This window comes from Entelurus aequoreus, linkage group LG05 (assembly GCF_033978785.1).
Source record: "Entelurus aequoreus isolate RoL-2023_Sb linkage group LG05, RoL_Eaeq_v1.1, whole genome shotgun sequence".
In the NCBI taxonomy this organism is placed as follows: Eukaryota; Metazoa; Chordata; class Actinopteri; order Syngnathiformes; family Syngnathidae; genus Entelurus; species Entelurus aequoreus.
Genome location: NC_084735.1, coordinates 57189268 through 57215119, shown reverse-complemented (window position 1 = coordinate 57215119; position 25852 = coordinate 57189268). Strand labels below are relative to the sequence as shown.

General features: G+C 37.7%; 1 protein-coding gene across 3 annotated transcripts in view; it reads left to right on the top strand.

Annotated features, from left to right (window-relative positions):
• Window positions 1–25852, top strand: part of LOC133650788 (autism susceptibility gene 2 protein-like) — a 686155-nt gene that overhangs the window by 30723 nt on the left and 629580 nt on the right. The window lies entirely within an intron of this gene.

Below are 25852 nucleotides of genomic sequence, written 5' to 3'. Positions count from 1 at the left end.
CAGAAGCAAGAGTAATTGTTGTCCATGACATCAAGGACCTGGACAATCATATATCATATACACATACTGTACATATACATTCACTGTACAAACACACATATACACATACTGTATATATACATTCACTGTTCAAACACACATACTGTATACACATACTGTACATATACATTCGCTGTACACACATATACACATACTGTACATATACATTCACTGTACAAGCACACATATACACATACTGTACATATACAAGTACATATGCACACATACACTCATGCACATAATCACGTTTCATCAAACATATATTAACGTTGTTGCCCTAGGGTAAACCGGGTATAACACATGTCACACTGACAAAGCTTAACCTATTGTTACTATAACAATCTACAAGGTTAATGTAGGTTGCTTCTCTTTTTTCCCCTCCATTTTTCTGCATTCTTTCGTATCTCAAGTTATCATTACGTATATGTACTGTTGCATTTGAACAATTGTATTGTTGATAATAAAGGTAAAGTATTGGTATTGTTTATTATCAATAGCACTACTTCTATTGATATTCATATTGCTCCATTTTTAGTGTAATAATGCTCATTGTCATTTCTGTATTTTTTTATTTTTATTTTCGCTAACTGCTTATTTGCTATTACTTTTACCATCATATTTGTACATGTCGTATTTGCTGATGTTGCTCTGTTGTTGTTGTTGTGTTTGCTGTTGTTGTTTTTGTCTCTCTGTCTAATCCCCCTCTTGTCCCCACAATTCCCCCCTCTGTCTTCCTTTTTCTCTCTTTCTATCCCCTCCTGCTCCGGCCTGGCTGCACCAAATGATAATATAAATACATTTAATAAAGTAAAAAAAAAAAAAAAAAAAAAGGACCTGGACATTTTTTAAAGTTTACACAGCTACCAAAACAACGATGATAATGGACTCCGACAGAAAACAAACACCCAAATTCAGCATCGACACTACTATGTTCCAAGGGACAACTAAACAAGAGGACCTACATTCAGGATTGCATCCACCTACACTTATTGAGATTATTGAAACAACATCAAAGATTGTTGAACAAGAAAATATGGAACTAAAACATTTCTGCAACAAAGATTACAAAAACCAGGATTTGGAAAATGATATAAATCCAGATACAAATGTTTTCTCCCACATCAGTAATAATGGTTTTTATTATACAGATGATTAATATAATAGCAACATTACATGCGATAACAAATTGTCAATTATTCATTTTAATAGCAGAAGCTTGTATGCAAACTACAACAACATTAAGAACTTTTTGGAACACATCAACGAACCATTCAAAGTGATTGCTGTCACAGAAACATGGATTGATGATAAAAAAGGAATAGATTTTGATCTGGAGGGATATGAACTAAACTACATCAACAGAACCAACAAAAATGGAGGAGGAGTAGCTGTGTACGTGATGAAGAACCTGAACTACAAAGTGGTAAAAAACATGTCATTTGCTATAGATAATATCTTAGAATGTATAACCATTGAAATATGTCAGGAAAAAAGCAAAAACATTTTCATCAGTTGTATATATAGATCACCTAAGTCAAGTATAGAAACATTTGAAGAATGGATCAAGGCTACTTACATGGATAATGGTCAACGAATAATGTTCTTATGTGGTGACATTAATATTGACTTATTGAACCCTAACAAGCAAAAGTCTATTGATGACTTCATTGATACAATGTACAGCATCAGTCTATATCCTAAAATCACAAAGCCAAGCAGAATCACAGCACACTGTGCCACGCTTATTGATAATATTTTTACCAATGAGTTTGACAATAACACTACAAGTGGTCTACTTATAACCGATGTTAGTGATCATCTGCCAGTTTTTAAAATATATGATGGACACTACAAGAAGAACATGGAAGACAAAAGGACATTTCGAAGACTGTGCACAGAGAAGAGGATGACTGCTTTCAAAATTGAGCTACAAAAGCAAGATTGGGACAATGTGTACAAGGAAAAAGAGGTTGATGAAGCATATGAACATTTCTTAAACAAGTTCATAATACTTTATGACAAACATTGTCCATGGATACAACTCAGTAATAAACAGAGAAAGAATAATCAACCATGGATGACAAAAGGACTAAAAAATGCTTGTAAGAAGAAGAATACACTATATAGAGAATGTATAGCACAAAGAACTATAGAGGCAGAAATTAAGTACAAAAAGTATAAAAACAAGTTAACAGACATACTACGATCATGTAGAAAAGAATATTACAGTGAATTGTTGGACAGGAACAAAAATAATATGAGAGCAACATGGGGCATCCTCAATAGCATTATTAAAAATGGCACAAAGAGGGACTACCCTCAATACTTTTTAGACGGAAATAAAAAAAAATGACAACATAAAGGAAGTAGTTGAAAGCTTCAATAATTATTTTGTAAATATTGGACCAAAATTGGAAGAAAGGATTCCAGACCCAGTTCCAATTGTGGACTATAATGATACCATAGAGCGAAATCCCAACTCCATGTTCCTCAGTAATGTGACACAGGAGGAAATAGTTACAATCGTGAAAAAATGTAAATCTAAGACTTCAACTGATTGTAATGGAATTGATATGGAAACGATAAAAAAGTTAATAGAAGAGATCTCAGGACCATTAATGTATATTAGTAATCTATCATTTCAAACAGGTACATTCCCAAACAAAATGAAAATAGCTAAAGTTGCACCAATTTATAAGACTGGAGATAAACATCAATTTACAAATTATAGACCTGTTTCTTTACTTCCGCAATTTTGTAAAATCATTGAAAAACTGTTTAATAACAGATTAGAGAGTTTCATAAATAAAAAATAGAATACTCGAAGAGAACCAATATGGATACAGAGCTAATGTCTCAACTTCAATGGCTTTAATTGAAATTACAGAAGAAATTACCAATGCAATAGACAGTAAAAAATGTGCAGCAGCAGTTTTTATGGATCTAACTAAAGCATTTGACACAATTAATCACAATATTTTAATCAAAAAACTAGAACGATATGGCATCAGAGGGTTAGTCTTAAACTGGATAAGAAGTTATCTAACGAACAGGAAACAATACGTGAAGCTAGGCGAACACATGTCTACAACGCTAAATATATCCTGTGGTGTACCTCAGGGATCAATATTAGGACCTAAATTATTCAATCTCTATATAAATGACATTTGTAAAGTTACAAAAGATTTAAAGTTAGTATTATTTGCGGATGATACAACAGCGTTTTGTTCAGGAGAGAACACACAGGAGATAATACAAATAATAACAGAAGAAATTAACAAATTAAAAAGATGGTTTGACAAAAACAGACTATCGTTGAATATTAGTAAAACTAAAATAATGCTATTTGGTAACAGTAGAAGAGAAAGTCAAACACAAATACAAATAGACGGAATAGAAATTGAAAGAGTAAATGAAACCAAATTTCTAGGTATAATGATTGATGATAAATTGAACTGGAAATCTCACGTAAAAAATATACAACATAAAGTAGCAAGAAACACGTCAATAATGAATAAAGCAAAACATGTTCTAGACAAAAAAATCACTTCATATTCTCTACTGCTCACTAGTGTTACCATATCTGAGCTACTGTGTAGAAATATGGGGAAATAATTACAAAAGTACACTTCATTCATTAACGGTGTTACAAAAAAAGATCAGTTAGAATAATACATAATGTTGGATATAGAGAACATACAAATCCTTTATTTATTGAATCAAAGATACTGAAATTCTATCACATAGTGAATTTGAAAACAGCTAAAATTATACACAAAGCAAACTATAACCTGCTACCCAAGAATATACAACAATTCTTCTCAAAAAAAGAGGAGAAATATAATCTTAGAGAAAAATTTAATTTAAAACATTTGTATGCATGTACAACACATAAGACCTTCAGTATATCAGTATGTGGAATTAAATTATGGAATGGATTAAGCAAAGCAATCAAACAATGTACTAATATGATCCACTTCAAGAAACTCTTCAAACTTAAAGTGTTTACAAAGTACAAAGAAGAAGAACCATGATAAACAGTCTGAATTTATTTCATCCATCCATTATTTCATTCTCAAAATAATGTTACTTATCTCATCATATGAAATATGACTTACTTCACCATTATCTTTTTTTTATTTTTTATTGTGATTACTTATGGAGTATATTGTGAATACATTGAGAACAGGAAGTGAACAAAAGTTGTAGCAACTGTTATGTAAAAGAAAAGGGGTAGGATTAAATAAGCTTTGCCTCTTCCTACTCCTTTTCGAACATGTTGAAAAGAGAAACTGGAAATTGTGATGTATCATGTTGTATGCTTGCATGTTCGAGATAAACTCAAACTCAAACTCATGGACACAATGGCAGTGACTTGGATGGGAGAAGCGGGGTTCGAACTTGGAACACTCAAGTTGCTGGCACGGCCACTCTACACAACGTGCTACACTGCCCCATATATACATATACTTACAGCGTGGATACAACACATTGATGGAGGGTTTGGAACTTGTTTTAGAGGGCTTTGAAGGGTACTTAGGGGTATTCCCCTTAGCCGAATCTCGCAGGTGTTTTTTTAATCTTTAGAATCCTTAAAAACTGCTGGTCCCCTTTAAGACCTTTAATTTATCACAAAATATAATTAAATTATGGACTGGATTAATAAGCAAAGATGTCAAACAACGTAATAATATGATTTAGATCAAGACACTGTTCAAATTCAAAGTGTTCACAAAGTACAAAAAAGAATACCGATAAACATATTAAACTTTATTAAAAAATAAAATCATTTTATTCACCTCATATTGTGAACCATGAATTACATAAACATGTATTTATTTGAACTTTATTCATTGTTCATTTACGTATTCAATAATTCATTACTCACTCATCGTATATTCATTTATTTATTTACTAATTTCTCTATTTATTCACTGTTTTGGTACAAATTGAGTACAAACAAATGTGTTAAAAAAAACTACTATGATATATGAAATGGGGTAGGATTAAATAAACTCTGCTTCCTCCTACTCCTTTTTGAACATGTTATAATGAATACTGGAAATATGGGGTATTACATTGTAATTGTATGCATGTTCCAACTGACACCGTGACCACAACTATAACCATAACAGAGCCGTGCAATACTTGCCAAGCGTTCAGGCTTCCAATAACAAATCATTTTGCACATTTTCTAATTTCCACTGAAACTTGCATCTCACCTCCTTGTTTTTGGCTGGGATGTGCATCTTACTGCTTTTGGCTACCTAGAAACTTCCGCATTTCCCGTAACCTCAGCCTTTAACCCAACATTTTAACATCATCCAGACCCTCTCTGGCCTCTCTTTGTTCCAGCTTTTTAGCTGGGCAGCTGTTCCAGCGGGCTAGGTTGAATAAGTAGAGCCCGCAGGAGTCTCCACAGAGGTCTCTCTGATTTGATGCATTCAGAGCCCAAGAAGAGAGTGCCAGTTGCCATAGCAATGAGAGGAATGTGTGAAGTATAGCTGCACGAAGGAGGAAAAGGGGGAAGTGGCGCTTTCTTTTGTGACGGAGGTTTCTTCTGACAGACGTTTTTTCTGCACGCTGGCCAACATGCAATAACTTTATATGAAAAACACACCAGCACATTAACTGTACGACTAAATGGATATACATTATTATATATATTAGGGGTGTAATGGTACGCCATCATCATGGTTTGGTACAGTAGCATGTTCATGGCATATCCAGTAGCATTGAGCTAGTGCGTTTTGAAAAGTAGAACCTTACTTTTGAGCACTTTTTATCAGGCATGTTTGCTTTCTTAGCATAGAAAATGTCAACATTAAAGGCCTACTGAAATGAATTTGTTTTAATTAAACGGGGATAGCAGATCCATTCTATGTGCCATACTTGATCATTTCGCGATATAGCCATATTTTTGCTGAAAGGATTTCGTAGAGAACAACGACGATAAAGTTCGCAACTTTTGGTCGCTGATAAAAAAAAGGCCTTGCCTATACCGGAAGTAGCGTGACGTCACAGGAGGAAGGGCTGCTCACATTTTCCCATTGTTTACAATGCAACAAGAGAGATTCGGACCGAGAAAGCGACGATTACCCCATTAATTTGAGCGAGGATGAAAGATTCGTGGATGAGGAACGTGAGAGTGAAGGATTAGAGTGCAGTGAAGGACGTATCTTTTTTCGCTCTGACCGTAACTTAGGTACAAGGGTTCATTGGATTCCACACTTTCTCCTTTTTCTATTGTGGATCACGGATTTGTATTTTAAACCACCTCGGATACTATATCCTCTTGAAAATGAGAGTCGAGAACGCGAAATGGACATTCACAGTGACTTTTATCTCCACGACAATACATCGGCGAAACACTTTAGCTGCGAAGCTAACGTGATAGCATCGGGCTCAAATGCAGATATAAACAAAAGAAATAAACCCCTAACTGGAAGCATATACAGAAAATCAACAATACTATTAAACCCTGGACCTGTAAATACACGGTTAATGCTTTCCAGCTTGGCGAAGCTTAAAAATGCTGTTGCTAACGACGCCATTGAAGCTAACTTAGCAACGGGACCTCACAGAGCTATGCTAAAAACATTAGCGCTCCATCTACGCCAGCCAGACCTCATCTGCTCATCAACACCCGTGCTCACCTGCGTTCCAGCGATTGACGGAAGGACGAAGGACTTCACCCGATCATCCGTGCGGTCGGCGGATAGCGCCGGATAGCGCCGGATAGCGCCGGATAGCGCCGGCTAGCGCGTCTGCTATCCAAGTCAAAGTCCTCCTGGTTGTGTTGCTACAGCCAGCCGCTTCTACACCGATCCCACCTACAACTTTCTTCTTTGCAGTCATTGTTCATTAAACAAATTGCAAAAGATTCACCAACACAGATGTCCAGAATACTGTGGAATTTTGAGATTAAAACAGAGCTTTTTTGTATTGGATTCAATGGTGTCCGAATACTTCCGTTTAACTAGCGACGTCATGCGCATACGTCATCATACATAGATGTTTTCAACCGGAAGTTTAGCGGGAAATTTAAAATTGCACTTTATAAGTTAACCCGGCCGTATTGGCATGTGTTGCAATGTTAAGATTTCATCATTGATATATAAACTATCAGACTGCGTGGTCGGTAGTAGTGGGTTTCAGTAGGCCTTTAAGTAGAGGTAGTGTGCTAGGAATATTCCTGTTTGCTCGTCAAGTGTTTGAGCCAGTGCAGAGTCTGCAACGGATGGTACCGTTTGATTATACGTGAATCAATACATGGCTCTACCGACGGAATTTGGTCGATACCTATGAAAGTACCAAATTTGGTACCCATCCCTATATTATGTATCTGTACGGAACCCAGGTGTTATGCACAGCGGGGGAAGGAGACGGCACGACACAGGAAATATCGCTCAACAGGATTTTATTAAGCTTGATGAGGGATTGGAGTGTGTATGCTACTAAGTGTGTGCATGCAAGACTATGCGCAGGAATTAAAAATGTAATATTACCAGGAGGTTGTTGTAAGTGCGTGTTGGTTGGAAAAGGCAAACAAGTCCAAAGGGGCTGGGCAGAAGAAGGTCCGTGATCCAAGCGGGAGTCCCGTACGGCTGGAGAGAGGCGTCCTGAGGTCCGTGTCCAAAGTAATTTGAGGATCGAGGGAGGCAGTCCAGAGGGGGATCCAGGGAAGTGAGGCGCACAGCTCACTTCCAATGCGACAGAGGATACTGCGGGAACAAGTGAAACGACAGGACAAAGTGAGCTCAAGGAGCAGAGGAATACGGAGCGCAAACACAGGAGAGGAGCCAGAGACGCGAAGCTTACTGTCAGACAGAGAACTACGTTCCAGCACTGGATCGTCGGCTGCTGTCGAGCCTCATTAGATCCAGGTGTGCTGATTGCAGATTGCCCGCAGCCATGTATGCGCGTGGCCGCGGTCTGAGCGGAACACGCAGGGGCGTGTCTGGCGACGCTCTCAGCGGAGCTTCTAGCTGCTCCTGCAGCAGAGGGAATGATGGTACGGGCATGCGGCGTAACACCAGGGTTTTGAAAAGAAAATCTGATTGCAAACCCGAATAGATACAGTCGTCCTTTGCTACATCACCCTTCACATTTTACAGTTTTCGTACATCACACATTTTTTAAACCATATTCTAGATCAGGGGTGTCAAACTCAAATGCAGAGTGGGCTGAAATTTAAAACTGAACAAAGCCGCGGGCCAATGTTGAACAAATGAACCTTTTAATAGGGACCCAAACAAGTTTTGCATTGAATATTGAACAAGCAAGGCTTATATAACTTTATAGTGACATGCAAAATCGAGTTTCAAATAACAATAATAATAATTACAAAATATCAACGGCATATCAAATACAATTTAAATAAAAATGTAATGCCTCTTTTCTATTTGCAGCCTTCTGAGGTATATATCAACATTAACTTTTTCCACAGGCTAATACATTTGAAAATAAAATAAAAATGAATAAACCAACCATTCAGGACTTTAAACTGCTCAGTTTGCAACACGCTGATCTAATCTGATGTGCCCAAGCCAGATACCTGGCATCTTTTCTTGGATGCTAGTTCATTAATGTCGGGGCTCAGGCTTTGAGCTGAGGCAACCTTCATTATCGAACGGAGGTGTTCATCAGTCATTATATCTCGTAGTCCACCCGGACCACAGTCTTGGGGGCGTGCCTTAAAGGCACTGTCTTTAACGTCCTCTACGAGCTGTCGTCACGTCCGCTTTTCATCCATTCTAACAACGTGCCGGCCCAGTCACAAGATATGTGCGGCTTTTGTACGCACACACACGTGAATGCAACGCATACTTGATCAACAGCGATACAGATTACACTAAGGGTGACCGTATAAACAACTTCAACACTGTTAGAAATATACGCCACACTGTGAATCCACACCAAAAAAGAATGACAAACACATTTCGGGAGAACATCCGCACCGTAACACAACATAAACACAACAGAGCAAATACCCAGAACCCTTTGCAGCACTAACTCTTCCGGGACGCTACAAAATACACCGCAAAGCCCCCCCCCCCCCCCCCCCCCCGCCCACCCCCCTACATATATTTAGAACGTCAAACAGTTCATTTTTGTTGTTATTAAAAATATTCAATTTATAAATAATAATCTAATCCGCGCAAATTGGTTTTTCCACCGTCAGGCCTGGAACCGATTAACTCCAATAAACAAGGGATGACTGTATTAGATATTTGATCCCTGAAGAGGAACCTCACAATCAGGAAAACACATTGAGAGGCACCGGAACCATCTTCCTCTCATACACTGCCAGTTCAAATCTATACTTTAGGCTACAGTGTAAAAAATAAAAATTTTTATGGACGTCTCAAATACCTGGCCTTTTGTGATATGCCGGCGGTCTTGCAGCCCACCACCATGGGATTGTGTGACTGCTAGTGTACATTTAGTCTTGCTGGGTTTGTTTGAGAAACACAGAATATTGCCTGGTAATTACGCCGAAAGGTCTGCTCGTTCATAAATACAATACAAGCCTTTAAATACTAAATACATGTTTCATCCTATGGTAGATCCGACCCACAAAGGCAGACAACAGCCCCTCGCCACATCGTCTCCTTGTCCCCAGGAGAGTGTATTAAATCCAGTCCAAGCAGCACGGGCTTGAATAAATCTGCATTCACTTATAGGATTAGCCACTGTTTAAACATGGCTTCCTGTCTCTTACGCCAATCCACTGGGAAGATGCGTGTGGATGCTGCGATGCAGCAAGTTGACATTTAACGTGATTTAACTATGCATGCTACAGAGAGAAAGCACTTTTGTAAACAGTGGTACCTTTGGAGTTTAATTGGTTCTGTGACGCAATTCTTACCTCATAAAAACGTGTGTTGCGAAACAGCTATAAAATAATGCTAGCGGGTAACACCTAATGTTTTGGTCATATCTTACAGGATTATTTGTGACATTCGCTACGCCAACTAGTGTGAGTGAAAGACAAGTTTCTCAGACAGTGTGGGGCAATTATACTTTAAGGGGCATTTTTCTTTTTACCAGAAGTGGTCTCAATGACATTATTTCCAATCTCCTTTTACTGAAAAAAAGCCATGGACTAAAGAAAGGACTAACATACCTGAAGTTCCCAAAGTACCCCCGAAATGTATTTACCCTTACAGCATCCCGGTACCCCAAGAGGTCCGAAATGTGCCCAAATAGTCCAATGCCAAGGCTGGAGCTTTTTGGATCTTTGAATTCTCTGACCTTCTCAGGGCTCGTAGATATTTGGAAAAAACGGTTAGGGTTAGTGTTGGGAAAAATTACAAAGTACCATCTAACCCACAGGTGTCAAACTCAAGGCCCGGGGGCCAGATCTGGCCCGCAACATCATTTTATCTTACCCGCAAACCCCTGGAAATGATGTGTCAATAAAGTACTTATTATTTTCTCACTAAATGTACTGGATTTTTTTTTCATTTTGACAGAAAAAATATATGTACTGCTTGAAATTGCATGCCTTTTAAATTTTTATAGTATCCAATATTGCAACAAATATGACAGTATATTATCATACTTTCCAAAAAAATTTTGTCTAAATAAAGATAAATATTTAAATATCTGTTTGACTTATGATTTTACAGCAAACTACTCATCAAATTCATAAAAATGACAATGCATTTTACGGTGTTTTTTACAGCATATTACTGTAAATTGAAATCAACTACCATTTTTTGCGTTAAAATTCTGTTGACTGAGCTGACATATTTTTTATGTAAAATCTTGTTTTTGACGGTGTATTACTGTAAATGGAAAAACGATACATTTGTTTTTAACGGTAGAAAAACTGGCAGCTAAGCTCCCAGAATAAAAAAGGAACTTGTAATTTTCCATTAACAATATAATGTTGTAAAAACCAATTAAATGTATTAGTAAAATTCTGGCAACTAAGCTGACAGCTTTTACCGTAAAATACACCAAAACAAAACTGTTGTACTGTTTTTATGTTTACTATAAAATGTTGTAAGAAATATAAAAAAAACACTATTTTACAGTAACATTGTGTAAATGTAAAGTTTTTACTGTAAAATCGACAGTCCACTTAAAACAATTTATATAATTAATAATGAAATACAGAGGCAAAGTCATACATTATTCACTGTTACAAGCGGCCCTCTGATGACAGCCATAACTGCGATGTGGCCCTCAATGAAAACGAGTTTGACATCCCTGAACTAACACTACAGTGGGGTGGGAAGGGCTCGTGACCCAAATTCTCGAAATCTAAAGCATACCAATTAATGTTTAAGTTTAACGGAAATATCGCTTGTACCCCTAACAACTTGTAAACTAATGTATAACTGTATTTACCTATATATATTTGTGTGTATGTATATACAGGTTGCTCTTGGTTTAGGAACGTTCCATCTACAGTGTTTCGTGATTACGAACTCTCCCACAAATGATTTCAAAACAGCATTTTGTTATTTAAGAGCTAGATCACCTCATTAACCTTCAAATTGAACAATTTGTTATTTTTTTTTATTTATTTTAAATATATATATATATATATATATATATATATATATATATATATATATATATATATATACATATATATATATATATATATATATATATATATATATATATATATATGTATATATATATATATATATATATATATATATATATATATATATATATTTATATATATATATATATATATATATATATATATATTTATATATATATATATATATATATATATATATATATATATATATATATATATATATATATACATATATATATATATATATATATATATATATATATATACACAGTTGCGATCAAAAGTTTGCATACACTTGTAAAGAATATAATGTAATGGCTGTCTTGAGTTTCCAATAATTTCTAGAACTCTTATTTTTTTGTGATAGAGTAATTGGAGCACATACTTGTTGGTCACAAAAAAAATTCATGAAGTTTGGTTCTTTTATGACTTTATTATGGGTCTACAAAAAATGTGTCCAAATCTGCTGGGTCAAAAGTATTCATACAGCAATGTTAATATTTGGTTACATGTCCCTTGGCAAGTTTCACTCCAATAAGGCACTTTTGGTAGCCATCCACAAGCTTCTGGCAAGCTTCTGGTTGAGTTTTTGACCACTCCTCTTGACAAAATTGGTGCAGTTCAGCTAAATGTGTTGGTTTTCTGACATGGACTTGTTTCTTCAGCATTGTCCACACGTTTAAGTCAGGACTTTGGGAAGGCCATTCTAAAACCTTAATTCTAGCCTGATTTAGCCATTCCTTTACCACTTTTGATGTGTGTTTGGGGTCATTGTCCTGTTGGAACACCCAACTGTGCCCAAGACCTAACCTCCGGAATTACCTCCAAATTTTTCAGGACAACCTAAAATCGTCAGCCCGTTTGTTTGGCTGTATTGGAATAACACGGCTATATTGCGATGTATTGGGCTGTTGATTTAAATCATATGAATACAATTGCAAATCCATCCATTTTATGCTTCTTGTCCTTTTCGGGGTTGCGGGAGGCTGGAGCCTATGCCAGTTGCACTCGGGCGGAAGGCAGGGTACACACTGGACAAGTCGCCACCTCATCGCAGGGCCAACACATATAGACAGACACTCACATGCAGGCCCGGCCCTAACCAATCTGGCACCCTAGGCAAGATTTTAGGTGGCGCCCCCCCACATCGGCAGTGAAGTGTATATACTCACAAGAAACCGAATAGCTTTGTCTTTGACCTTTTTTTTTACTTAAATAAAGCAAATTAACAATCAGAATAGTTAACAAGATTTTAAAAAATATGGATAAATAAATGAATACAAAAAAATAAAAAATTAATATATGAAATACAATATTTTTTACATACATAAACACAAAATAAAACGTGTCAACAAGTTGCATAAAATAAATTAAAAATACAATATAAATAAGGCACTGCACAAAACAAGATATCAAACCAGTATGACTTTAACAACTATATTACAAAAAAAGGGGATGCTACAGAGTTCTCTATTTGTGCTTTTTAATATTGCATTAACTAGAATGACTTACAAATTACTGTACACCAGGGAGTACTGTAATTACCTAACGTTACATTATTATTTTCCATAACAATTTAGCCCCCTCCACAATATTAACCCGACGTTATAACAGAACTAGCTATTTATTGATTAGCAATTGCCGAATCATGTAACATTAGCTTAATGCTAAAAAGCAAGGTTACTATCACATTCTGTAACAGACAAATAATTTCATGTAGGCTAACGTTACCTCCCTGCTACCTCTGTCTTTTTCTCGTTTCTCCTCCTCTTCTTTTGTCTTTTTTCTTCCCTGGGCACCTGACAGTTTTGGCCGTTTTGACATGTTGTGTTGATTTTTTTATGTGGTGACGTCCAAAAAGAGTCATGATACGGGAAGGGAGGGGGCGCACCGTGCCGGGGGAGGGGGGGGGGCGTAATGTTGTAACAAATAATATTTCTATTAAATAGGCTTTACTTTGCATTTTAATTAACGTGGGATTATTTTATGTATTTAGAAATAATAGTACCAACTTTTTTTTTTTTTTTTTTTCCCCTCCAACATTTGTGGCACTGGCGTGGCGCCCCCTGATGGACGGCGCCCTTAGCATTTGCCTATACGGCCTATGCCACGGGCCGGCCCTGCTCACATGTACACGTTAGGGCCAATTTAGTGTTGCCAATCAGCCTATTCCCAATCATATAAAGTGTTAAAGTTATGATTTTATACTGGAACTCAACTTAAGTCAATCGATATATAAGCATGAGTAGATGAGGTGTATAAAGCTGGATTCACAAAGACATAACACCCTGGAATTGCAACTGCAGAAGATTATTCCGGAGATTTTTATTTCCCTGAAGTCGTGGTCTTAAGTCAAATTTGGAAGATAAAATAAATCGCTAGCAGTGAAACCTCAGGCAAGATATGAGTTCATGAGCGGAGAAATAACATTTTTATTTGTCTTGGCCCCAGTGGGAGATGAGCCGCCTTTCAGTAAATAGAGACAGCTATGAGAAATGATTTTTTTTGGTCAGCGGGATATTGTTTTAACGTGCACTTATCCATCTGTAATCTAGATGTCACGCCCCAGGAAACCACTGGTTGGCCTTTCTACTGTTTTTTTTTTGATAACGTACAATTGTTTGTCTCATCTAGACTCCAATTGTCTCTGCTAGGGTCCCATTTCCACAAAGACTCCATCCCTAAATGTGGACATGTTGTGAAGCCTCCTTTGTTGGGAGGAACAAGCTGATGCTACTCTTTAAATGTATTGACTTTTTTCTTTAGTATCTGTCATGATAATGACAGAAGCACATATCAAAGTACCATATTTTCCGGACTATGAGGCGCACTGCCGATGATCTATGTTTTATCTTTTTTCATATATAAGGCGCACCAGATTATAGGGTGCCCTAGAGGGGTCATATTTTTTATTTTTTCTAAATTGAAAACACTTCCTTGTGGTCTACATAACATGTAATGGTGGTTATTTGGTCAAAATGTTGCATAGATTATGTTTTACAGATCATCTTCAAGCCGCTTTCTGACAGTTGTTTCCGGATGCGCCGTTTTGTGGGCGGTCTTATTTACGTGGTTCACCTTCAGCAGCGTCTTCTCCCCGTCATCTTTGTTGTAGCGGTGTAGCGTGCAAGGACAGGAGTGAAAGAAGACATTCAGACTTTACGGAAAACAACAACACCGGAAATATGTCCCGTGAAAAACCGTCCGACCGGAACTGTCTAATAACTACATTTCCTTGTGTGAATAATGTAAACTCACTACACCGGTATGTTTTAGCACTTTCATGGCAGATATAAGTAAGAACTTTACACTACTTTATATTAGAAATGGCAACGGCGGAGGTTGAATGTCACATAACAAGAAGATAGAGAAAAAGAAGAAGCTTATCGACTACGGTGTAGATACGGACTACAAAGGCGGACGCGCACAATTGTTCAAGATTTATGCAGATCCCAAATAAATATCAGCAGGTACCATACTTGCCAACCCTTGCCAACTCCCGGTATTCAGCGCATCTCCCGATAACCTCCCGGCAGAAATTTTCTCCCGACAAACTCCCGGTATTCAGCCGGAGCTGGAGGCCACGCCCCCTCCAGCTCAATGCGGACCTGAGTGGGGACAGCGGCGACAGTCTGTTTTCACGTCCGCTTTCCCACAATATTAACAGCGTGCCTGCCCAATCACGTTATAACTGTAGAAAGATCGAGGGCGAGTTCTTGGTTTCTTATGTGGGTTTATTGTTAGGCAGTTTCATTAACGTCCTCCCAGCGCGGTAACAACACACAACAACAGCAGTCACGTTTAGTCTACCGTAAAGCAGTTTGTCTGCCGTAAACAGCAATGTTGTGACACTCTTAAACAGGACAATACTGCCATCTACTGGATAGCCTCCAGAACACTGAAATTCAAGTATTTGTTTTATTTATATGTATAATAAAATATTTAAAAAAAAAAAAAAAAAAAAAAAAAAAAAAAAAATATATATATATATATATATATATATATATATATATATATATATATATATATATATATATATATATATATATATATATATATATATAGCTAGAATTCACTGAAAGTCAAGTATTTCATATATATATATATATATATATATATATATATATATATATATATATACGGTCAGCTTAGGCTTGACTCAGGGAAAAGGACGCCCCTGCCATGCATAGTCCCATGAGAAGTCTGCTGTTCAACACCAAGCGACTCATGCTTAATTGGGATTGACGCAAGCCCTGGGCCGATCACCCTGTGGCTGGCCACCCCTGGAGAGGGCGTCTAGTGATAAGGCCGAAACGCCCAGTGACCCAGGGGCACACTACTGATGATGCGTCCAAATTGCAAAACACCCATCCACCATTTCACCAGCCATCACCAAACACTCTCAAGTATGTGCCAGCACAAAGGAATTTTACAACTTATCCTGTGTTTTTGTAAACTATATATATATATATATATATATATATATATATATATATATATATATATATATATATATATATATATATATATATATATATATATATATATATATATATATATATATATATATATATATATAAGATATATATATATATATATATATATATATATATATATATATATATATATATATATATATATATATATATATATATATATATATATATATATATATATATATATATATGAAATACTTGAGTTGGTGAATTCTAGCTTAAATATATTCCCCTCTTAACCACGCCATCAACCACGCTCCCGCCCCACCCCCGACCACGCCCCCCACCTCCCGGTATCGGAGGTCTCAAGGTTGGCAAGTATGGCAGGTACCAGAAGGTAAGCAAAGTTGCTTTTGCGTAAAATTGCAAAACAAAACACCACATAATATGTCTTACCTTAGACACACACCATAATAATACTCTTATGTTGAAGCACATCAAGCGTTGCGGCTTCATAGCTTACCAAAGTCGTACTAAAACATTTTGATAGATTTTTGAGCGCCGTGTGTACTGTTCTATATTTTCAATGGAACATATACAATGTTGGTGTTGTTTACTGGCGTCATCTTGCAGACTACACATATCTGTTATGTTTGACTGCCATCTACTGGTCACTTCAAGGTTGGTAAGCAAAACCAGAATTATTCCATACATTAGGCGCACCGAGTTACAAGGCGCACACTCAAGTTTTGAGAGAAAAAAAAAAAAAAATTTAAGTGCCCCTTATAGTCCGGAAAATATGTTTTTTGTGTTTTATCGCAGTAGTAATTCATTATGATTTCGCTTGACTTTATATTTCCACAGTACTTATAGTCAGAACTCGCCGGGATATTGCGATCAAATCAAATCAAATCACAAGTGTCTCAAAGGGCTGCACAAGCCACAACGACATCCAGATCCCACATCAGGGCAAGACAAAACTGAACCCAATGGGATACAATGAGAAACCTTGGAGGGGACCGCAGATGTGGGGACCGGTGCAATGGACGTCGAGTGGATACAGTTAATAGTGTGTGCTGTTTTTGATTGTAATATTGTTCAATTAAGGACACTTATTATGTATGTCTAGCTCGTGTGCTATTGTGTGCTTAGCTCATAGTAGCTCATATTGCCTACCATGTTTACTGTTTGTAAATGACTTGACTAAAATACCAACTGTGTGTGCTTATTGGAGGACATTTTCTGTAAATGTTTTCTGGCTGTCCAGCTTTACACAAGTAGAACTGCTTGTACCAGAGATTTTAGATGCATGCTGATATTTCTTTGTTGCTGATATCGGACCGATATCAGATCAGGACGTATTAATCATAAACTAAAAGTACATTAAATGTAGGATTAAAGTAGAATAACTCGCACAAAATACTCTGGTATTAGAATTTTATGTGAATGTTAGTGTAAAAGGTTGTCAATTTAAATCCTAAAGTGTTGCCCAAAATGACCAAGGATACGTTCCAGCTTCGATGGAAGGATGATGATCGGCTTAGACCAGGGGTGTCAAACTCGTTTTCATTGAGGGCCAAATCGCAGTTATGGTTGCCCCCAGAGGGCCGTTTATAACAACGAGTAACATATATATATATATATATATATATATATATATATATTAATTTTACATAAGCTGCAAAAAAAATATTTAAATTTTACTTTAAAAACTGGCAGTTCAGTCACCAGAATTTTACAGTAAAAGCAGTGTTTTTTTTTTACAGCATATATTTTTTTTTTAATAAATGGAATGGTAAAACAATAACTCTGTTTTTAGCGGTAAAATTCAAGCAACAGAACTGCCAATTTTTTTTTTTTACCGTAAAATCTTGTTTTTATGTTTTTTTTGTACCAAAGTACCAAAGTAGATTTCACGGTAAAAAAAAATCAGTCGGAATTCACCTGTAAAATCTATTGTCAATTTTACAGTCTACAATTTGATTGATAATTTGTTTTGAAATCATAAGTAAAGCAGATATTTAAGTACAGTATTTATCTTTATTTTAACAAAAAATATTTTTGGAATACATAATATAATATTTTGATTTTGATAATATTGAATTTTAAAAGATATGCAATTAAATGCAGTACATGATTTTCATATCAAAAGGGAAAGAACAAATATATTTATTAAGAAAAGATTAAGCATTTGATTAAATTATATATTATTTCCAGGCTTTCGCGGGCCACATCAAATAATGTGGTGGGCCAGTTTTGGCCCCCGGGCCGTGAGTTTGACACCTGTGGCCTAGACAATTGGATCAGGCCTAGTGAATGTGTATCACGTCAGTTGTGTTTGGGTTTCAGTGAGAGGTCACAGAGCAGCACAGGGTCACGTCGTTCGACGGATTGAATGAGATTAACCCGTGACCCCATGCAGAGACGAGGCCAGGATGAGTGGAATTAGCCAAAGCAGGCAGGTTCCAAGACCCCATCCAATTACTGCCTTATCTCCTGGCCAAATGAGATCAATGTGAGCCATGAGACCCACTAGGTTGGCAAAGGTGGCATGATGAGCTAAACTCCTGCATATCCTTGAGAGAACTCTCCTGCATCCTGACCTTCACTTTGCGTGGCGATAACACGATGTACCACATTTAGCTTAGCTTGTTGTGCTCAAGTGCAGCATTTAGGAAGGTGAATAATGCGCATAATTAGAGTATCACCTCTTATCCTTGGCGAATCTAGCCTGCACATTACACGACTGAAAGGTACTACAGAGACAAAAACATAATTGCTCCTCTATGCACAGCATGTGAAAGGCACTTTGAAGCGTGGCACAGTGGTTAACACAAGCATATGCAATATAGTCCATAATCCTCTCCATATTTACTAGAGATAACATGAAACTAATTACCAGTGTGCAAAAAACAGACAGTTTGCTCAAATTACTTGATTGGATTGTGTGTTCCTTTAATGTTGAAAACTTGTTGTTTTTTTCTTCCTGCTTTAATGTTATGGCATTTATAATAAATGATTCAATGGTATATCATGTTGTGTTGCCCGCTTTACAACTGACACAAGGAAATTATTATTTTTGTATCGTTATTGAAAAATAATTCAACATTCAACAAACATTCAAAACAAGTCATTATTTACGTGGAGTAGCAAACGATTGAATACCTGATGAAATACAAGTGTCATTAATGTGAATATCAATGATGCTTTAGTGACTTACATGTATGCGCTTTCTGTTCAGCCTTCAATTGATAATACTTAGTTGATCAATATTGGTATCGGCCAATTAATACCTGAAGCTTCAATATCGGCATCGAATTGGAAATAAAAAGTTGCATCGAGACACTCCTAATTAAAGCCATCAAAAACCGCTAAGATTAATTATTTTGTTTAATATACGCTGATCTCGTTGGTAATGTACAATGGTATCTCTTTATTATCTCTGATTTTATTTTCATTTGCACGTTATTAATGTTTATGTATTTTTCCCCATGTATGGATGCGCAGATTAAAAAAAAACAATGGGGTTGTTAAAAGTATCGACTCTTTGATACCAAGGGGACGGTGTGGCGAAGTTGGTAGAGTGGCTGTGCCAGCAATCGGAGGGTTGCTGGTTACTGGGGTGCAATCCCCACCTTCTACCATCCTAGTCAAGACCGTTGTGTCCTTGGGCAAGACACACTTCACCCTTGCTCCTGATGGCTGCTGGTTAGCGCCTTGCATGGCAGCTCCCGCCATCAGTGTGTGAATGTGTGTGTGAATGGGTGAATGTGGAAATACTGTCAAAGTGCTTTGAGTACCTTGAAGGTAGAAAAGCGCTATACAAGTATAACCCATTTTTCATTTATCATTTAAAGGCCTACTGAAATGATTTTTTTTTTATTTAAACGGGGATAGCAGATCCATTCTATGTGTCATACTTGATAATTTTGCGATATTGCCATATTTTTGCTGAAAGGATTTAGTATAGAACAACGTCGATAAAGTTCGCAACTTTTGGTCTCTGATAAAAAAAAACCTTGCCCCTACCGGAAGTAGCGTGACGTTGTCAGTTGTTCACTCCCTCATATTTTCCTATTGTTTTCAACGCAGCTAGAGCTATTCGGACCATTACCCCATTAATTTGAGCGAGGATGAAAGATTCGTGGACGAGGAACGTTAGAGTGACGGACTAGAATGCAGTGAAATACTTTTTTTTTTTCGCTCTGACCGTAACTTAGGTACAAGCTGGCTCATTGGATTCCACATTCTCTCCTTTTTCTATTGTGGATCACAGATTTGTATTTTAAACCACCTCGGATACTATATCCTCTTGAAAATGAAAGTCGAGAACGCGAAATGGACATTCAGTGCCTTTTATCTCCACGACAATACATCGGCGAAACGCTTTAGCTACGAGCTAACGTGATAGCATCGTGCTTTAACTGCATATAGAAACAAAAAAAATAAACCCCTGACTGGAAGGATAGATAGAAAATCAACAATACTATTAAACCGTGGACATGTAAATACACGGTTAATGCTTTCCAGGCTGGCGAAGGTTAACAATGCTGTGCTAACGACGCCATTGAAGCTAACTTAGCAACCGGACCTCACAGAGCTATGCTAAAAACATTAGCTCTCCACCTACGCCAGCCAGCCTTCATCTGCTCATCAACACCCGTGCTCACCTGCGTTCCAGCGATCGACGGAAGGACGAAGGACTTCACCCGATGCGTTTGGCGGCCCGGAGATGTAGGAAGTCAAGGTGAGATCGCCGGCTAGCGCGTCTGCTCTCCAACAAAGTCCTCCGGTTGTGTTGCTGTAGTCCGCTGCTAATACACCGATCCCACCTACAACTTTCTTCTTTGCAGCCTTCATTGTTCATTAAACAAATTGCAAAAGATGTCCAGAATACTGTGGAATTATGAAATGAAAACAGAGCTTTTTGTATAGGATTCTACGGGGTACCATAACTTCCGTTTAACTGACCACGTCATCATACCGCGACGTTTCAGCCGGATATTTCCCGGGAAATTTAAAATTGCACTTTATAAATTAACCCGGCTGTATTGGCATGTGTTGAAATGTTAAGATTTCATCATTGATATATAAACTATCAGACTGCGTGGTCGGTAGTAGTGGGTTTCAGTAGGCCTTTAAGTCCATACCAACACACAAAAATTAAATTGATGCCATCTTTTTTTTAAGTGTCCGAATAATGTCCAACAGTCGATTGTTGGCATGTGAGCACTGAGTCAATGCCAAAGAAAAAAAATTGTCCTGTGTTTCATATATTTATTGATTTGTGTCAGCTTGTCCCAAAGGTGGATTTGCCGCTTCTGTTTCTCCCTCACCCATAAACAAATTGGAACTGTGGCAGTACGTGTCATAAGTACGCTACAAAACACACCTAACACACACCTGCCTCACCAGGTAAAGACGTAGATGAGCAGGTCCGTGCTGCCACTTTATCGATGTATGCATTGAAAGTGAAACGAGAGGACAAAGTGATAAAGTGGAGTCATTAATTTATTTGCTAATTAAATCCAAGCGGTCATGAACATATTGGCCACACGAGAAAGAGCGGAGATCCGCCACCATAAGCCCAGGGAGTGTACATTACAACAGTCTACAGAAAAACCAAGAAGGAAAAACATGTAAAAATAGAGCAAAAAGGCGTAACATAACGAGATAAAGCGAAAATGCTGAAACTAATAATGAATAAAAACCCAAAGATTTGTCTTTAAATATATGTTAGTCTTTTTTTAACGCTACCACCATATTGAAAGAATATTATTAACAATATTGTTTGTTTTATATACTTGAAAGTTCCACTGCTGTTCCTTTTAGAGTGCAAAATAGTTTATGGTTGTTGTTATTTATAAGCATATTATCTTTATAAGCACAATATTGTTTGTTTTGATATACCGGGAGGTAGTGTTGTCCTGATACCAATATTTTGGTACTGGTACCAAAATGTATTTAGATACTTTTCGGTACTTGTCGATACTTTTCTAAATAAAGGGGACCACAAAAAATTGCATTATTGGCTTTATTTTACCAAAAAATTTTAGGGTACATTAAACATATGTTTCTTATTGCAATTTAGTCCTTGAATAAAATAGTGAACATACTAGACAACTAGTCTTTTAGTAGTAAGTAAGCAAACAAAGGCTCCTATTTTGTCTGCTGACATATGCAGTAACATATTGTGTCATTTTCCATTCTATTATTTTGTCAACATTATTAAGGACAAGTGGTAGAAAATGAATTATTAACCTACTTGTTCATTTACTGTTAATATCTTCTTACTTTCTCTTTTAACATGTTCTATCTACACTTCTGTTAAAATGTAATACTCACTTATTCTCCTCTTGTTTGATACTTTACATCAGTTTTGGACGATACCACAAATTTGGGTATCAATTTGATACCAAGTAGTTACAGGATCATACTTTGGTCATATTCAAAGTCCTCATGTGTCCTAAGTTTATAAACATAATATAATAAAAAAAATTAAAAAAAAAGGTTTTGTGATGCTTAAAAAATATTGACGTAATTGTAGCAGTATCGACTAGATACGCTCCTGTACTTGGTATCATTACAGTGGATGTCAGGTGTAGATCCACCCATGGCATTTGTTTACATTGTGAAGCCTGTGAGCTAGGGTGTGTAGTGAAGCATGTTTAGCTATTCCTCGTCCTGCAGGGATGATACTTGTGAGAAACTTACTTTATTTGTCGCCATGGAGGAAAGGATTAGTGATTTAGAAGTAGCTAAAACACTGCAGACTGCTGATAGACTTTAGCCGCTAGCTAGCTAGCCATATCTTAAAGCGCCTCTTCCTGAGGGCGTTTCAGTGTTATAACTTCACCTTTATCGTCAGTTTTCAAGCCAAAATGCGTCCGTCCTCCTTTTTCTGTCGACACACTGTGTCTGCTTGTAAGTACTCTGTGATTGTGCGCTGCCGAACATGCTCATCTGCTCGTAAACCAGCAATGACACGACATGACGACGACGACGGGGGGTGCGGGGGGTGGGGGACCGGTACTTTTTAGAGGTGGTATAGTACCGAATAAGATTCATTAGTATCGCTGTACTATACTAATACCGGTATAGCGTACAACCCTACCGGGAGGTTATAAAACACAGCTTTTGTCTTATTTGAATGTACCTTTTGGCAGCTGATACTGATATTGAAATTGTGTTGTTGCAGAGTGATCTTAAATACTAGACACTTTGAAACACTTTTCAATTAAAGGCCTACTGAAATGATTTTTTTAAATTTAAACGGGGATAGCAGATCCATTCTATGTGTCATACTTGATCATTTCGCGATATTGCCATATTTTTGCTGGAAGGATTTAGTCGAGAACATCGACGATAAAGTTTTGGTCGCTGATAAAAAAGCCTTGCCTGTACCAGAAGTAGCATGACGTCGCAGGTTGAAGGGCTCCTCACATTTCCCCATTGTTTACACCAGCAGCGAGAGCGATTCGGACAGAGAAAGCGACGATTACCCCATTAATTTGAGCGAGGATGAAAGATTCGTGGATGAGGTACGTGAGAGTGAAGGACTAGAGTGCAGTGCAGGACGTATCTTTTTTCGCTCTGACCGTAACTTAGGTACAAGGGTTCATTGGATTCCACACTCTCTCCTTTTTCTATTGTGTATCACGGATTTGTATTTTAAACCACCTCGGAGTATCCTCTTGAAAATGAGAGTCGAGAACGCGAAATGGACATTCACAGTGACTTTTATCTCCACGACAATACATCGGCGAAGCACTTTAGCTACGGAGCTAACGTGATAGCATCAGGCTTAACTGCAGATAGAAACAAAAGAAATAAGCCCCTGACTGGAAGGATAGACAGAAGATCAACAATACTATTAAACCATGGACCTGTAACTACACGGTTAATGCTTTCCAGCCTGGCGAAGCCTAACAATGCTGTTGGTAACGACGCCATTGAAGCTAACTTAGCTACGGGACCTCACAGAGCTATGCTAAAAACATTAGCTATCCACCTACGCCAGCCAGCCCTCATCTGCTCATCAACACCCGTGCTCACCTATGTTCCAGCGATCGACGCCGCAACGAAGGACTTCACCCGATTATTGATGCGGTCGGCAGCTAGCGTCGGCTAGCGCGTCTGCTATCCATCTCAAAGTCCTCCTGGTTGTGTTGCTGCATCCAGCCGCTAATACACCGATCCCACCTACAGCTTTCTTCTTTGCAGTCTTCATTGTTCACTAAACAAATTGCAAAAGATTCACCAACACAGATGTCTAGAATACTGTGGAATTTTGCGATGAAAACAGAGCTTTTTGTATTGGATACAATGGTGTCCGAATACTTCCGTTTCAACCATTGACGTCACTCGCATACGTCATCATACATAGACGTTTTCAACCGGAAGTTTAGCGGGAAATTTAAAATTGCACTTTATAAGTTAACCCGGCCGTATTGGCATGTGTTGCAATGTTAAGATTTCATCATTGATATATAAACTATCAGACTGCGTGGTCGGTAGTAGTGGGTTTCAGTAGGCCTTTAAGTAGTGAATTTAAAAGTACATGGGTTATTTTTAAAAACATTTTTACCATTGAGTTATCGAATAAAATCATGGAAATTCACAGCATCTGGCATCGTGACAACTTTACTCTGAAAGTCGCAGGAGTCTAATCGTAAACATGTCTTCTTCTATCTTCCTGTCCCACAAGCGTGCTCATCTCTGCAGCTCAGTTCTATTAAAGTCCTCTTAAATTCATTGCAGCAGGTTGTCGGGGTAGAGCTGGCGTCACTGGGGCGCTCTGACAATCAGCGGCCGGCGAGAAAGCACTAATGAGCGCAGGGAGAGGAAGACAGGGTGTTGGCAGGTCGCATTCAGACAATGGCGGCGGCGTTATTAGGCAGGGCGCCGAGGCTGGGCCCGACACAGCGCAGACTAGATTAGCTTCCAAGGGGGCAGAACTGCAGTCAGTTTGGAAAATATCACAGCCCATTAGTTAGCAGCAATGAAATGAAGTCAACTTCTGGGACTCCATTAAGCATGCTGCGCTTAGACAGACAGCATCCCTTGGTGTGATGTTGCTATTCTGGAAGGATTGAGCACAGAGATATAATTGGACCTGGGAAATCAAGCAGGTTTCAGTGGTCCTGGTGGGCCTTCCTGACAGAAAATGAGACGGCAGGGATTGTGTGTTGTCTCGCTCTCCCGTTTGCTAGATTTAAAAAAATAGAAGCGAAAAGCAAAGCTGTTTCAACATGTGTCCATCATTGCCTAATTTGCATAATTGGATGAGACTTGGTGTTTGTGTGTGGACGATTAAAACTGAGCTTTTCGGTTTGTGGTGTAAGAAACGTACAATTATTTTATGCTTTTACACAGAACGTGAAGTTATCGACTTACAGATTTTGGTTTCATTTCGTGCTCTTAACACGCACAGGCAATTGTATCACATTTCCTGGGATTCAAGGGTGCAAATTTTAAAGATAATGTACATGTCATTGTAATATTTCACTACAGTTGCCCCTCGTTTATCGCAGCTAATTTGTTAACGAATTTTCGCGCGGTAGGATTATTATTAGTAAATGTAGTATTTTTATACTTGCAGCATTAAAAAAAAACCTGATATGATCCGTTGCCCGGATTATAGTTTGTTTACGTTTCATCTCACTTGTTCTGATCTGTTTCAGCATCCCATGGTTATTTATTAGTGTCACCTGCCTCTGATTAGTGTTCGGGACGCTCACCTGTTCCTGGGCACTAATCAGAGAGCTATTAAGTCCTGCCTTTTCGCCTCACTCGTGCTGGTGCTTTTCTG